Below are 15,434 nucleotides of genomic sequence, written 5' to 3'. Positions count from 1 at the left end.
CTTTAGTGTCAGTTCTTAGCAGTTAAAGCAAACACTTTATTTAACATAGATCAAATTAATAATAGAAAGAATTTTTGAGTTCTGCCAGATGATTTCGTTACAAACAAGCTATCTTGGTGAAAGGGGGATGGTATGAAAAAGATCTCAAATTTTTATTTATTGAAATAGGTAAGATAATCTATATTTAAAGAAATTAAAATCCATACCCACAAAAAGCCTATACAAGTTTATTGAATTCTGAATTGGAAACATATGTGGGTGTGTAGGTATATACATATGTGTGAGTGTGCGTGTGATATATATGTGTGTGAACATCATTTTTGGTAAACTTGTATAGATTTGAATATAAATAGTATATTAGATAATATAGAATTATGGTTCTTTTCTTTTTTAGAAGTGATTACTGTCTATGATCATATAAGAGATGCATGTTGAAATCTTTGGAGTGAAAGGTCATGACATATACAACTTTCAAGCAGTTTTACAAAACAAAGCATACACACACACACTAAAGGCATATATAGTAAGTCCAGAAGAAATGTATATGGGTTTTCATTGTACTATTCTTTCAAATTTTATTAAGATTTAAAATTTCTAATGATAAAATTTGGAGAAAGGTAAAGAATTCTGTGTATTCTTTTTTTTTGTATTTTATTTTATTTATTGCATTTTAGGTTTTGGGGTACATGTGAAGAACATGCAAGACTGTTGCATAGGTACACATGTGGCGGTGTGATTTGCTGCCTTCCTCCCCTTCACCTATATCTGGCAATTCTCCCCATGCTATCTCTCCCCAAATCCCCACCCCTCACTGTCCCTCCCTTATTTCCCCCCAGCAGACCCCAGTGTGTAGTGCTCCCCTCCCTGTGTCCGTGTGTTCTCATTGTTCAACACCCACCTATGAGTGAGAACACGTGGTATTTGATTTTCTGCTCTTGAGTCAGTTTGCTGAGAATGATGGTTCATCCAGGTTCATCCATGTCCTTACAAAGGACATAAACTCATCATTTTTGATGGCTGCATAACATTCCATGGTGTATATGTGCCACATTTTCCCTGTCCAGTCTATCATTGATGGGCATTTGGGTTGGTTCCAGGTCTTTGCTATTGTAAACTGTGCTGCAATGAACGTTCGTGTGCATGTGTCCTTATAGTAGAACGATTTATAATCCTTTGAATACATACCCAGTAATAGGATGGCTGGGTCAAATGGAATTTCTATTTCTAGATCTCTGAGGAATCGCTACACTGTATTCCACAATGGTTGAACTAATTCACACTCCCATCAACAGTGTAAAAGTGTTCCTATTTCTCCACATTCTCTCCAGCATCTGTTGTCTCCAGATTTTTACCCTGTTAACAGATGCTATTAATGAGAGAGAATGAAGGAAGAAACCAATCAGGCAGGCGTTAGGGTGGGTCCTCGGCTGAATTCTTTCAAACAAAAGAACAGCCTGCAGGCAGAGATAAGGGAACTTTCACAGAGAGGCTTGCCTAAGAACTGTCCCCAGCTTCGTAGATAAGAAAGGCTACAGAGAGGACCTGCCCAGTCATGCCTACAGTGAAAAATTCTATATCCTGACACGTGCAATAAGAACAAAGCAATGTGGAATAATTCAAGCTAAGGGCCCACATGCACACTAGAAGGATGGGGTGTGTAAGGCTAGTTGCCTTGCCGGGGGTCAAACGGACACATTCATCACTCTCCACACCTGATAAGTGTGTCATCATCCAAGCTCATTATCTGGCTTCCCCACATAGCTTCACCGCACCCACCTCTGCATACCATGCCCAAGCCTACACTCAGCACTAAATTATGCATCCAACCTCCAGCCCACTGTTAAAAAACCCTGCAGAGAAATTGTTTAAAGAAGCCCCACTGTACCCTGCCCAGCAACAGCCTGCCCCGTACACCCCCAGCAGGCCCACGTACCCAAGGTCCCGCCCGCCTACCAATGGCAGCTAGTTTCATGTACTTCCTACTTTAACTCCATGTACTTCCTGCTCCTCAACAGCCAATAGGCCTTCTCTTTGTTTCCCCAGTAGTCAATCAAGGCCCACTTACCCAAGGTCCCACCCATCTACCAATGGCAGCTAGTTTCAAGTACTTCCTACTTTAACTCCTTGTACTTCCTGATCCTCAACAGCCAACAGAAATGCCTTCTCTTTGTTTCCCCAGTAGCCAATCAATTGCCTGCCCTCCCCTTAAAACCCCAGGCCATGAACAGCCAGGCGTGACTTCTCTGGCCCCCCTTGGACCACTGAAGCTTGCCTGGGAGCTGAATAAATTAGCTTCTCACTTTCTTATAGTTGCCTCAGTTTCCTCATTTTACTTCAGCAATAAATTTTACATTTGGTGCCAAAACCTGGGAGGAGTTGTGAGACCCCCTCTGGAGGGGGAAACTGACTCCTCCACACAAGGCCGGACCAGGAGCTGCTCCGCCATGAGGTAAGACTTCTGTTGCCCACAACTTTTCCTGCTGCCTGCTCTGTGGACTCCCTGCTCGTAATCGCGGCTGCGTCGGGGACTCCTTCTTGTTATTTGCCATGGGCCCAGGGCCCCGGCCTTGTTCAGAGGATCTAAGCATAGTGGAGACGTCCCTACACTCTTGTCTTCTCCCTGTAAGGGGTCTTGCAGGGCCAGGAATCTGAGGGAGATGTCCCTACCTTCTTGAACGCTCTCATAATCTCCGGTGTTCAGGGGAATGGCCCAGGATGCTGAGCTGCCCTTCTGATCATCACTGCAGCAGTGGCTAAGGTTTGGGTGATAAGAATCCCTGTTCACAAGCCCGGGCTCTGCCCAGGACTAAAAAACAGACCTCTGGCTCTCAATCTCAAACTTGCCCTTTGACAGGTCAGCTCCTGCCTAGGCACTTTAGTTTCTTTCTTTCTCTCTCTCTCTCTCTCTCTCTCTCTCTCTCTCTCTCTCTCTCTCTCTCTCTCCCTCCCCCTCCCTCCCTCCCTCCCTCCCTCCCCGAGCGAGTGTGTGAGTGAGTGAGTTTATGTGTAGTCCCACAGCTTAACGACTACAGGGCTTGTATGGGCCTCTACCCGCCATTCCACAAGGACATCATAAGGCATAACGGTGATTCACCTCAGGACCAACAGTTCTGAGGTGACCAAGCCCAGGGTTTATAGGGGTACACCTTAGCCAAGATGCCCCAAAATATCCCTCCGAGGGCGTGACCGGGAAGGCATCAGACTGGTCTCCTATGTGGGGAGCACCCACCCTTTGTCCATCAATCCTGTATGTGGTCCTGTTTCTACTGTAGATTCACCAGCTCTGTTAGGCTCTTACTAGCTGATATACAGTGGTTCAAGCCTACTTCCCTTGAGGTACTGGATATTCTACAGTAGGTAACAGACCACTAGCTTCAGGGGAACTTCACTGAGTTCCTGCCTCTGCAAATAACTCTGTTCTCCTTTTTCCATCTATTCTTCTTCTACCGCTGAAACCCCACTTCCAACTTCCACTAGTTTCACTTCCTCTAACTCTACCATGTGGCAAAGAGCTCTAGCCCTGTCCCTTTTTATTTTCTTTCTCATTGTTATCATTGCAGCCTGTAAGTTCTCTCAGCCTCCCCCTCCAGGAAAGGAGCTTTTCTGCCCATGTTGGGTATAATTTATTTCCGTATCCACTTCTCGCTCTTAGGCCACTGAAGAAGATAAAATATGGGTAATCAGAACTCCTGCCCAGATCCCAAGTCACCACTAGGATGCCTAGTCCCAAATCTACCCAAACTAGGTCTTTCTATAATAAAGAAAAGGCTACTCTTCCTCTCCTCTGTGGCCTGGCCACAGTATCCTCTAGACAACCAGTCCAAGTGGCCTCCTGGAGGCCCCCTTGACTTTAACGTTCTAACAGATTTAGACAACTTCTGCCAAAGGAATAGCAAGTGAGCGGAGTTTCCCTATATTCAGGCTTTCTGGCACCTCTGTTCCCACACTGGCCTCTGCTCATCGTGCAGTACTGCCCAAGTACTCCTGGCAAAAAAACATTCCTCCACTGCCCTCGGCCCCTTTGCTGACCCCCTATTCTTTTTCTGACCCCAATCTGCCTGAAGAACTCTCCCTACCCCCCACTCGATCCACTAATCCCCCACCATAAGCGGACTCCCAACACTCTCCTCCTCTTCCAAGTTCAGACATGGACTCTCCTGTTAGTGCCCACACTTGCTCATGCAGCACTCCCAGCGACAAAAACTCCCTCCTCTGTCCTCTCCACAAGGTGGCTGGAGCAGAGGGTGTTGTCTCAGTACACGTTCCCTTCTTCCTTACTGATCTGTCCACCATTGAGAAATGCTTAGGGTCATTCTCCACCAATCCTACTGCTTACATCAAGGAATTTCGGTACCTTACTCAGGCATATGACCTAACCTGACATGACACTTATGTAATCCTGTTCTCTACCCTTACTCCTGATGAGTGTAACCACATCCTCATGGCAGCCAGGGCACACACGAATCAAATACATCTCACTGATTCTCAGATACCAGTAGGAGCAGTAGCAGTCCCTAAGGCTGATCCTAACTGGGACTATCAAACTGGCCAAAATGGCCACTGCTGCCAAGACCACATGCTACAGTGCCTCCTAGCAGGCATGCAAAACGCAGCCCAAAAAGTAGTTAATTATGATAAACTGCAGGAAATAACTCAAGGTCCTACTGAAAATCCAGCTGCCTTCCTAGACCAGCTAACTAATGCTATGGTCCTTCATACCTGAGTAGATCCAGACTCTTTAGCTGGGGCTACCCTCCTAGTGGCCCATTTTATTTCCAAGTCAGCACCAGATATTAGAAAAAACTAAAGAAGGCAGAGGAGGGCCCCCAAACTCCCACACGAGACCTGGTAAACATGGCATTTAAAGTTTTTAATAGCCGAGAGGAAAAGGCTGAGGCCGCCCACCAGGCCCAGCTACAGCAACAGGTGAGCCTCCAAGCCCAAGCTCTTGTAGCGGCTCTGAGACTGGCAACTCACCAAGCATCTGGTGTAAGGGGCCTGTCAAAGACCCCCCCGAAAGGGTCCCTCAGGACTCTCTAGACCCACCCAGACTGCTTCAAAGGTACCGCCCAGGCCCTGTTTCAAGTGGGGCCAGGAGGGGCACTGGGCCCAACAGTGCCCCTGTCCTCATCCGGCCCCAGGACCCTGTCCTACCTGCAAACGGACCAGATACTGGAAGGTAGACTGCCCGTCCTGGACTACAGGCTCACCCCCTGCACCTCCATGTGAGGGGCAGGCCAGTCCAAAGGATGCAGTCCCTTCATTTGAACTCCTCGGCCTCCTGGACGACTGATGTGGCCCAGACTCGGAGACCCCTATCACCCTTGCCGAGCCCAGGGTAACACTACAGGTAGCGGTTAAGTCCATTTCCTTCTTGGTAGATATGGAGGCTACCTATTCTGTATTGCCTTCCTACTCAGAACCTAACACACCTTCCCAGGTGTCAGTTATGGGAATTGATGGAAAGCCCTCCTGCCCCAACCAGACTCCTCCGTTAGCCTGTAACCTTGAGGGGCACCCATTCTCTCACTCCTTCCTGATCATGCCTTCGTGCCCAGTTCCCCTACTAAGACAGGACATCCTCCAAACTCTAGGGGCCACCCTCCAACTCACTGGCCCCTCACAACCCACTTCATCCCCCACCCATCTTCTAGTACTAACCCTAACTGGTAATGGACCCAGTCATAACCCTTCACCTCAACCCTCTATCCCTCCTGAAGTAGTTAGCCCCTCAGTATATAGCCCTTTTCTACTCTGTTTTGGAGTATATACACCAACTCAATATGCTCTCTCATGTAAAATACCGACATTCTAATTTTACGCAAATGGAAAGAAATATAAATATTATCTAGGTACCCCAATGTTAAAAGCAAAATTGCTCTGAATATAATCTGTCAGAAAAAATATACAATGCCCTTTTCTACTCTTTTTTGGGGTATATACACCAACTCAATATAAGATACCTCCAAGCCTGTAGTGGCCACACATCACACCCTAGTTAAAATACTTCTCAAAAACCCTACCCACTTTCCCTCAGTTTCCCATCTCAAAAAAAACACCGTCAAGGCCTAAAACCAATCATCACTTGACTTTTAACCCAGGGACTCCTTATCTCCACCAGTTCTCCTTGTAATTCTCCCATCTTACTGGATCAAAAGCCATCCAGTGACTACCACCTAGTCCAAGATCTACACCTTATCAATAAGGCAGTAGTACCCTTCTACCCACTGGTCCCCAACCCCTATACCCTATTATCCAACATTCCCTCTGCAACCACTCATTTTACAGTCCTAGACCTGAAGGACGCCTTTTTTACAATTCCCCTTCACCCAGAGTCTTACTTCCTCTTTGCCTTCACCTAGACTGATGCAGACACTAACCTGTCACAACAGTTAAGCTGGACAGTCCTGCCCCAGGGTTTTAGGGACAGCCCCCACATTTTCAGACAAGCATTAGCGACTAACCTCAGTTCTTACTCCCTTCAACCCAGTCTCCTTCTCCAGTATGTAGATGACCTGTTACTTTGCAGCCCCTCCCTCACCAAGTCACAGCAATATACCACTATCCTCCTTAATTGTCTCTAAAGCACAGCTGTCAGTCACCTCAGTAACCTATTTAGGCAATACCATCCTACAAAATGAAGCCACCTTAATTAATCATTTAAAACCCCTAAATAACACCTTGCAACCTTTCTCCTGGCTAACTTTAGTCTAATAAGGTATCAACATGTTAAATTTAGCCAAATCCACAAATTTCATCACATGCTTTTTATGTGCCTCCCTCAGCAACCCCCCATTTGCTGCAGTTCCCCTCCAGACTGGGTTCAACCTGTCACCATCACCTACAGGGCAGCCTAACCCCCCCTTAACAGACATCCCCCTGTTTAAGGTACACTTTCAAAGTCTCTCTCTCTGCTACAGGACCGTCAATAACTCCAACTGCAATATTACGGTAAAAGTAACCTCCACCTTCTATGCACCTCCAGGGCGGTATTTTTAGTGCAATGCAACTCTGACCAAAGTTATAGATACCTCTCTTCCCTTCCCTTGTGTGCCAGCCACCTTGGTCCCACAGTTAGAAGTATATGGATTAACTGAGTTCTTATCCCTGGTCACTCCATCCCCAAACCACTGGAGTAAATGAGCAGTCTTCCTCCCACTAGTGGTTGGCCTCTCCCTAGCATCTTCTCTAGCAGCAGCTGGAATAGGGAGTGGCGCCCTGGGCTACAGTGTCACCTCAGCTGCACAACTAGAGGACAAACACCAGGTGGCCATTGAGGCATCAGCCGCCTCTCTGGTGTCCCTCCAGCAACAAATCACATCACTGGCTAAGGTAACTCTCCAAAATCGACAGACCCTAGACCTGTTAACAGCAGAAAAAGGAGGTACCTGCTTGTTTCTCCAAGAACAATTTGTTACTACATTAATGAAACCGGTCTAGTGGAAGAAAATGTCAACACTCTCTATTGTCTTCAAGAAGACCTCCAAAGAAAACAAAGTGCACTAGCCTCTTCTCTTAACTGGTGGCAATCCCCTATACTTACCTGGCTAACCCCTGTCATCAGTCCCATTATCATAATTTGTCTTTTACTAATGCTAGCCCCTTTCTTTCTCAGGTTTTACAAGCTCACATAAAAGAAATTTCCAAGGTAGCCCATAAATCAAATGCTACTTCACCCCTCTGTCCATCTCACAACCGAGGCACTGGCCAACTGACCCCCCCTACTCTGCCCCTGTTCAGCAGGAAGTAGCCAGAGAAAAACGGCATCCTATGTCATCAAAAAGGTCGGAATGTAAGGCCGGTTGCCTTGCCAGGAGTCAAAGGAACACATTCATCACTCTCCGTGCCTGATAACTGCGTCATCACCGAGCTCATTATCTAGCTTCCCCACACCCGCCTCTGCATACCATGCCCAAGCCCACACTCAGCACTAAATTATGCATCCAACCTCCAGCCCACTCTTAAAAAACCCTGCAGAGAAATTTTTTTAAACAAGCCCCACCATACCCTGCCCAGAAATAGCCTGCCCTGTACACCCCTGGCAGGCCCACATACCCAAGGTCCCACCCACCTACCAATGGCAGCTAGTTTCATGTACTTCCTACTTTAACTCCATGTACTTCCTGCTCCTCAACAGCCAATAGAAATGCCTTCTCTTTGTTTCCCCAGTAGCCAATCAATTGCCTGCCCTCCCCTTAAAACCCCATGCCCTGAACAGCCAGGTGTGACTTCTCTGGCCCCCACCTTGGACCACTGAAGCTCACCTGGGAGCTGAATAAATTAGCTTCTCATGTTCTTATACTTGCCTCAGTTTCCTCATTTTACCTCAGCAATAAATCGTACAGGGTGGAGCTACCTGAAATTCGTATTTTATGCAAATGAGCTGCCCCACCCTCATTGGTTAGTTATGAAAGTCTATTTAACTGTGAAATGGCAACCTTGTTTCAGGACCCCACTCTGCAGCAGAGAGGTTTCTTTCTTTTTTTCGCTTATTAAACTTCTCCAACCTTACCATTGGTGTATCCACATTCTTGATTTCCTTTGCTGTGAGACAAAGAACTTCGGGTGGCACCCCAGACAATTAGGCCATTTCATTAGTACCAGTGTTCAAATGCTTAGAGGGTTTCTTCACAGAGCCAGTTCCACTGATTTTCACAGTAGCCTTTAGGGCAGAATGGTTCACAGCATTATGACTTAGCAGACAAGGTAGATAGAACCTATCAAACATGAAATATATGTTATATTAAATTTCATTATAGTTAAGATATAAAATATTTTAAAATGCACCGTAATTTTGTTCATTACTAATAACACATGAGTTAGTTGATACATCAGTTCTTTCTTATAATTTCAAGAATTTAAATTTAAGAGACATTAAAATATAAAAATACAAATGAGTCCTAGAATCAATGAAGTACTATTTTCTCCAGGGAAATGGGTTCTGTGATGGCTAATATTGAGTATCAACTTGATTGGATTGAAGAATGTAAAGTATTGCTCTTGGGTGTGTCTATGAGGATGTTGCCAAAGGAGATTAACATTTGAGTCAGTGGAATGGGAGAGGAAGACATCCTCAATCTGGGTGGGCATCATTTAATTAGCTGCCAGTGCAGCAAGGATAAAAGCGGACAGGGGAATATGGAATGACTAGACTGGCTTAGTCTTCAAGCCTCCATCTTTCTCCTGTGCAGGATGATTCCTGACCTTGAACATCAAACTCTAAGTTCTTCAACTTTTAGACTCTTGGACCTTCAACCACAGACAGAAGGCTGAGCTACTGGCTTTCCTACTTTTGAAGTTTTGGGACTCAGACTGGCTTCTTTGCTCCTCAGCTTGCAGAAAGCCTACTGTGGGACTTTATCATGTGATCATGTAAGTCAATAGTCCTTAATAAGCTCTTTTTTATATATACATCTCCTATTAGTTCTGTCTCTCTAGAGAACCCTGGCTAATACAGGAGCATATATATGAGAAGTACAGTTTCATCTAGATCTAGTCATTGTTTGGGTTATTTTACTTCTAAGAAAAAAAAGAGTAAGAAGATAATACATCAAGCAAAATTTCCTGCCAGTTAAATACGCATGGCTGGAGCTGCTAGTCACAGAAATAGTAAAATAAAATAGTTGAGAAAAATTGTGTGGAGAAAGGAAAATTTTCGTAGGAAAAGGAGGAAATTATAACTTCAATAATTTGACCTGGTCATGCATCTGTATCCTATGCCACTGAGTCACTTGTTCTTAGTTTTAGAATGTACATAGAGTTTCTTTTATAAATCATATAAATATTACAGGTGAGAAAAATAAAATATAGTTCTTTTATAAATCATATAAATATTATAGGTGAGAAAAATAAAACATAACACAACATAAAAATTTTACTTTAATACAGATTTCCAAGTTAATTGGAAATGAAGATATTATAGAAGGAAGGGAATGCATATTTTAGCTTTTACGGTAATACTCCTTTTATAAGAGAAAGCAAAATTTCCTAATACCAGGTCTGAATAGAACATCTTGTGTGCTGCTTTTTACATGTTGCTTATAACAAAGAATTCAAAATTTAATGGCTTAACAATACAAGGATTTATTGTTTCTTATGATTCTGCAGGTGTAACATGTACTTGAGACTACTGGAAAAGCAGTTTTACATGCGAAGCATTCAAGGAAAGTAAAATGTGCTTTTTGGTAAAAAAGATTATAATCTGCATGGAAATGCAGATTTTTTTGGCAAAAATGTTTAGAGGGTTAAAGGATTGTTTTAAGTTAGATAGGATAAAGCTAAAGGTTTGAGCAAGTTGTGGAAGATTTGTGAAAAATTAATCCCATAAAGGAAATTCTTTATGAAAACACACTGGCTAAAATTAAAGGAGTACTACTCAGTTTATTCATAAATTGAACATTAGAATAAAAGCACAACATTGTTTTCTTAGAGTATTGTTCTGCTCTTTAACAAAAAAAAACTGTAAAGGTTTTAAAAAGGTTTATGAAAATCTTACTTTATGGTCAAACAAACTAAGATTTAATAGAAATGTGTATAAAGTTTTATTAAGAATTGGATTTGCCATCAACAATACACTAAAGCAAAGGTAAAATCTGGCTTTCTGGGGGCTGTATTTGTATAAATTTATTATTGGCATGTGTTCCAAACTTGTGCCAAACTCCTGAATTCTAATGTGACTTAGTATACATTATCAGTCATCACTATAATTGTTATGTTAAATTATTGTGTTCCACAGAGGTGACAAATTTCTTTTTCAATTGTGTCTTTGATTATGGCTGCCCTAAGACTTTTTGTCATTGACAGATAACTGTTGTTTTGTTTTCATCATCTTTAAAAGGTGTTTTTATAATCAACTGTAAGACTTTAACAAGTGCTCTTACATGCAGGTTTCTGAAAACGTTGGAGACTGTGACATTAGAATAAAGGAAATATGTTTAGGATTATTATGGAGAGCTAAAATGTTCATGAATATTAAGTAAACAGGAGCTAACTGCATGGACTGAACTAATGGAAAACAGAAATAATCCTTCTATTTACAGCTTTAAAAATTGCAAAAAAGTATATTCCATTTAACAAAATTTGGAGCATATTGCTTTCTCTCTACCTGATTTCTCCAGTATTTGGAAGCTGAATATTCTTAACTTATAGCAATGTACTTATTTGCATAAGTGCAAATAAGAATTTGTTTTTATTTACAACAGGACACCTTGGAGAAACTGGTTATTTTACCAGTAGTTTGAATTACATGGTGGCCTTTCCTTTAAAAAATCAAATTTGACTTATAGCGCCAAAAAAAGCACCTTGGAAAAACTGGCCTTATGCTTTGTCTACACAGTCCCTGTACAGGGTTTCTGGCCTATGGTAAGTAAAGAATGTCACTTTCTGACAGGGCTGGGAGCCCCAAGTTGTCTTGGGACCTCAAAAGGAGAGGAATTTACTCAACTCATACAGGTATTCGATGGCACAAACCCATGGCTGGGCTAAAGGCTTTAAGTATTATTCTGAAATTCCTTACAGAATGAAATTACATCAAAGCCAATTTAAAAGGGGGCCTATATGACAAATAATTATTCTTGCTGTGCTGTATACAAACAATCAGGACAAATTTAATAAGACTAAAGCTTATTTTGCAAACAAATCAGTCCTATTATAATTGTTTTCATAAAAATGAGGACTGGAGAGAGAAAAATTGTGCTTGAATAATAGAAGGAAGGAAAGGAGGGTGGGGAGAGGAAAAGGGAGAGGGAATGGGAGAGGGTACATGTATGGCACACTTGTTATTAGATTCTAGATTTAACAGTTGTTTTAGAGTTTTTGTCTGCAGTTTAGACTAGCTCTACTTATTCCTGTGAACCAACCAGTAGTCTCTGGCTGCAGCTCAGAAGAAACAGTAGGGATGAGTTATGTAAAAAATTTTTAAAAATATATATACATATACAACTCCTCGTTTCAAATTCTTCTGTTTCAGTTTCCTGAGTAGCTGGGATTACAGGCATGTGCCACCACACCCAGCTAATTATTGTATTTTTTAAGTAGAAACAGAGTTTCACATGTTGGCCAGGAATGGTCTTGATCTCTTGACCTCATGATCCACCCACCTCAGCCTCCCACAGTGCTGGATCAATATTTTAATTCTGGGCACATACTGGAATTGGTAGCAATCCCATGCAGCCAAGACTTAGCAGGTATGACTATAGTTATTAATACCAGCTACCTGGATGTGTCGGCAGTCTCAGAACTTTTTGGAGCTGTGATCACTCCCTTATTTTGTTCTGACATTCTAAATTTAATAACCCGATATGCTTCCTCTAGCCTTCAGGCCATCAAGCTCCAGATGATCCTCAGTGAGGGATAATGTCCTCTCAATATTCAAGACTAACCCTTCTACAGATCCCTAGACTGCCCATCAGGGAGACATGATAGAGGCAAAATCCTGCCCCATCCACCTTGGAACTGGCTGGATACTGCTTTCACCAATCCACGGAGCCACTGTCCTACCCTGACAGCTAGCAAAGAGGCCAAGAACCACACAACAACCACCGCTACCCCTCTGGCAGGAGCAAGCAGTTACAGAAGACTGAGCTTCATCCATTTTCCTCAATTAATTGTAATCTTGGACTCTTAGGTGGGGGAATGTTACAGTGGGTAGCTAGTCAGGCATGAGCAGGGCAGGAGAGGGTTTCCCTCCCATACATCAAGAATGTCAGGCAGCCATCAGGTGATGGTTGGGCAGTTGTTAATTGTCTCTCTGAAATAATATTTGGTCGCTGCTGGTGCCAGGGAGAGGCAGTCTTCGAGTAGATAGAAATAACGTGACACTGGTAATCAGCACCTTCCCAGTAAGATTTCAGGTATTAGGCAAGTGGGCTCAAGCATGTGCAGTAGAGGCAAAATGGCAGGGTTTAACTGCTATATGACCATCCAGTGACATTCAACTGCTAAGGAAAGAATGCCTCAAATGAGCATGCATACAACTCCTGTAAATACACAGTCCATGCTCACCTCCCATGTGCTAGCAAGCCAATGTGCATGCAGACAGCGCATCCAATGGGAAAAATCAGGAGAGAAGGGATGCAAGACTCTGGAAGTATGCCAACATATAAAATCCCAAGTCAAAGGTCAAACAGGACACTTTATCTCTTAAGTCACCCACTTGGCCCTCTTTCAAGTAGATTTTATACTTTCATTCCTGCTCTAGAGCTTCTTAATAAATTTTCACTCCTACTCTAAATCTTGCCTGGGTCTTTCCTTCTGCCTTATGCCCCCCAGTCAAATTCTTTCTTCTGAGGAGGCAAGAATCAAGGTTGCTGAAGATCCATACAGACTTGTCAACAATAATAGAAGCATAGGTGAAACCCCTGCTTGTATCACTTTCACTAATGTCTCATTGACCAAAGCTGTGGTATGATTAAGCCTACCATTATTGTGAGGGCACTACAAATGACATAAGTATTGGCAGCCAAACTCTTTGCTTCTCCCCTATATAACAATCTACTACACATGAGAAATCTTTTTATATTCACATGGGAGTCTATGAGATTGAATCTCTATTTTTCTACATTACTCTGTGATAAAGAGAAAAAATTATATCCTCCTCCCATTTTTAACATCTCAAACAAAAGCAATTTGATAAATAAGAAATATTTCAGGTGATGAGTATTTAATTTTTAAAGGAACAATTGTCTGTCACTTTCTAATAAAGCCAGGGGAGTATGTCTAAAATCAAATGTTAAATTGGATTTTAAAAATAACAAAACCAATTACCATATGTGCATTATGAATCCTTTTTTCAGACACATAACATTATATGGTATCTTTCTTTCTGAGGAATAGTTTCTACCCAAAAAGAAGGCCCAAATTTAAATAGTCAGGTTGTTCATCAGAACTTCAAATAATAATAAAAATACACATAAAAATAAAAAGGGAACTAAGTTTAGTGATTGGTTACTTCACTGAAGAAATAAACCTCTGCATAAATTATAAATGAGCTTAAATACATTGGTAAACTTATAAAAACATTAACTATAATTCAACAAAAAGTTTATATGAAGAAACAAACCAAGACAAGTTGCTGAGTACTTTATTTGACTTTTGTCTGAGGTCATTTGATGAACCAGGTGGACTTGTTTTGATTTTTAAGAGATTGAGGACAATATCTAAAGTCTGTGGGTTTAACTATGTTTAGGAGTCTGATAGGAGACATACCCTTAAAAGAGGCAACTAAGGATTACATTTTTACAAAGGTGAATGTAAAACAAACTAACTCCACCTTATGAATACTACAAGGAAAGTTCTTGTCATAATTTTGATATTGAAATTGATTTGATTTGATATTAAAGGGGAAAATATCTTTCTCAAGAATTTTTGACACCAAGTTACTTTCTTAAAATGGCTTTGCAATGAGAATGTATACTGCATGGGTGGTGCCAAGAAACATTAAATAAATAATTTAATTTAGTAGCCTAAGCTACTGCCTCAGGTTCCTGGAATAAGTAAAATCTAATAATCTAAAAAAATCCATTTTCCTTCTATAACTCAAATAATTTTCAGATAAACTTCTAAAAAGTAAAATGTATCAGTCAACCATGAAAGAAAAACAAGGTATGAGTGAGAGGTTAACTGGCTCTGTGGCTTACTGACTAGCATGCTTTCTGAAATGTATTGCTACCTGCTGGCAAGCTTGTGCTTTGAGTTGTGCTGATTTTTCTGCATTTACAAATCTTACCAAGTCTCTCTTTAGACTTCATCAACGTAAGCTGGAAGTTTTCAATAATTAGTGTGTAGAGACAGTGCTGTGGGAATGGAGCTCTCCTTTTATAAGTGGTGTTGGGAGTGTGTCCCAGAATAGATTTACTATCTGTGTGTCTCAGATTGTAGTATGTGTCTTGATTCCAGCACAAGCCACGATTGACACTAGAGTCAGGAAAATCTCTCAACTATTGACAGGTGGGTGTGTGTCTTACCATGCATTGGCCCTACTCTATAGAATGTTCTGAGGAAAGACTGATAGCTTGTGAAATATGTAGGCCCATTGGAGATAGCTCATATAGGGGAAGAGAAGTCACAATGTGACATGCTGAGGTCACATTAATGAAACAAATGACTTATTAAGAATTTACAAAATACCAACAGTGGCAGTGTCCATTTTTCTAAAATATTTCATACTGGTCATAGCTGCTGTGACCCAACAAGCAATAAATTATAATTAAATTAAGTCTTTGGCCTTTAACTATTGGTTTGATATAATGAAACCCTATGGCTCTTACTCCAATATAACAAGTTATCAAGCTCTATATAAATTGAAACACGATCTTCAAGGATTAAAACCCATTATACAAGACATTTAAAGAAGAGTTGGTTATCCCTACTGCTTCTCAGTTAACAGCCCAATTTGGCCTGCTTCTAAACCTGAAAAAATAAATGGCACCTTATAG

At 41.8% G+C, this 15,434-nt stretch overlaps 1 long non-coding RNA gene across 1 annotated transcript; it reads left to right on the top strand.

Moving 5' to 3' along the window:
• Nucleotides 1–2,234: 2,234 nt before the first annotated feature.
• On the top strand, nt 2,235–13,904 carry LOC108592631 (uncharacterized). Its single transcript, XR_001912851.4, has 3 exons — nt 2,235–2,449; nt 9,192–9,372; nt 10,108–13,904. It is a non-coding gene; the product is annotated as an uncharacterized LOC108592631 (long non-coding RNA).
• Nucleotides 13,905–15,434: the final 1,530 nt, after the last annotated feature.

Source organism: Callithrix jacchus, chromosome 7, assembly GCF_049354715.1.
Source record: "Callithrix jacchus isolate 240 chromosome 7, calJac240_pri, whole genome shotgun sequence".
In the NCBI taxonomy this organism is placed as follows: domain Eukaryota; kingdom Metazoa; phylum Chordata; class Mammalia; order Primates; family Cebidae; genus Callithrix; species Callithrix jacchus.
Note: the sequence above shows the minus strand (reverse complement) of the source record. Positions and strands in the feature narration are given on the sequence as shown.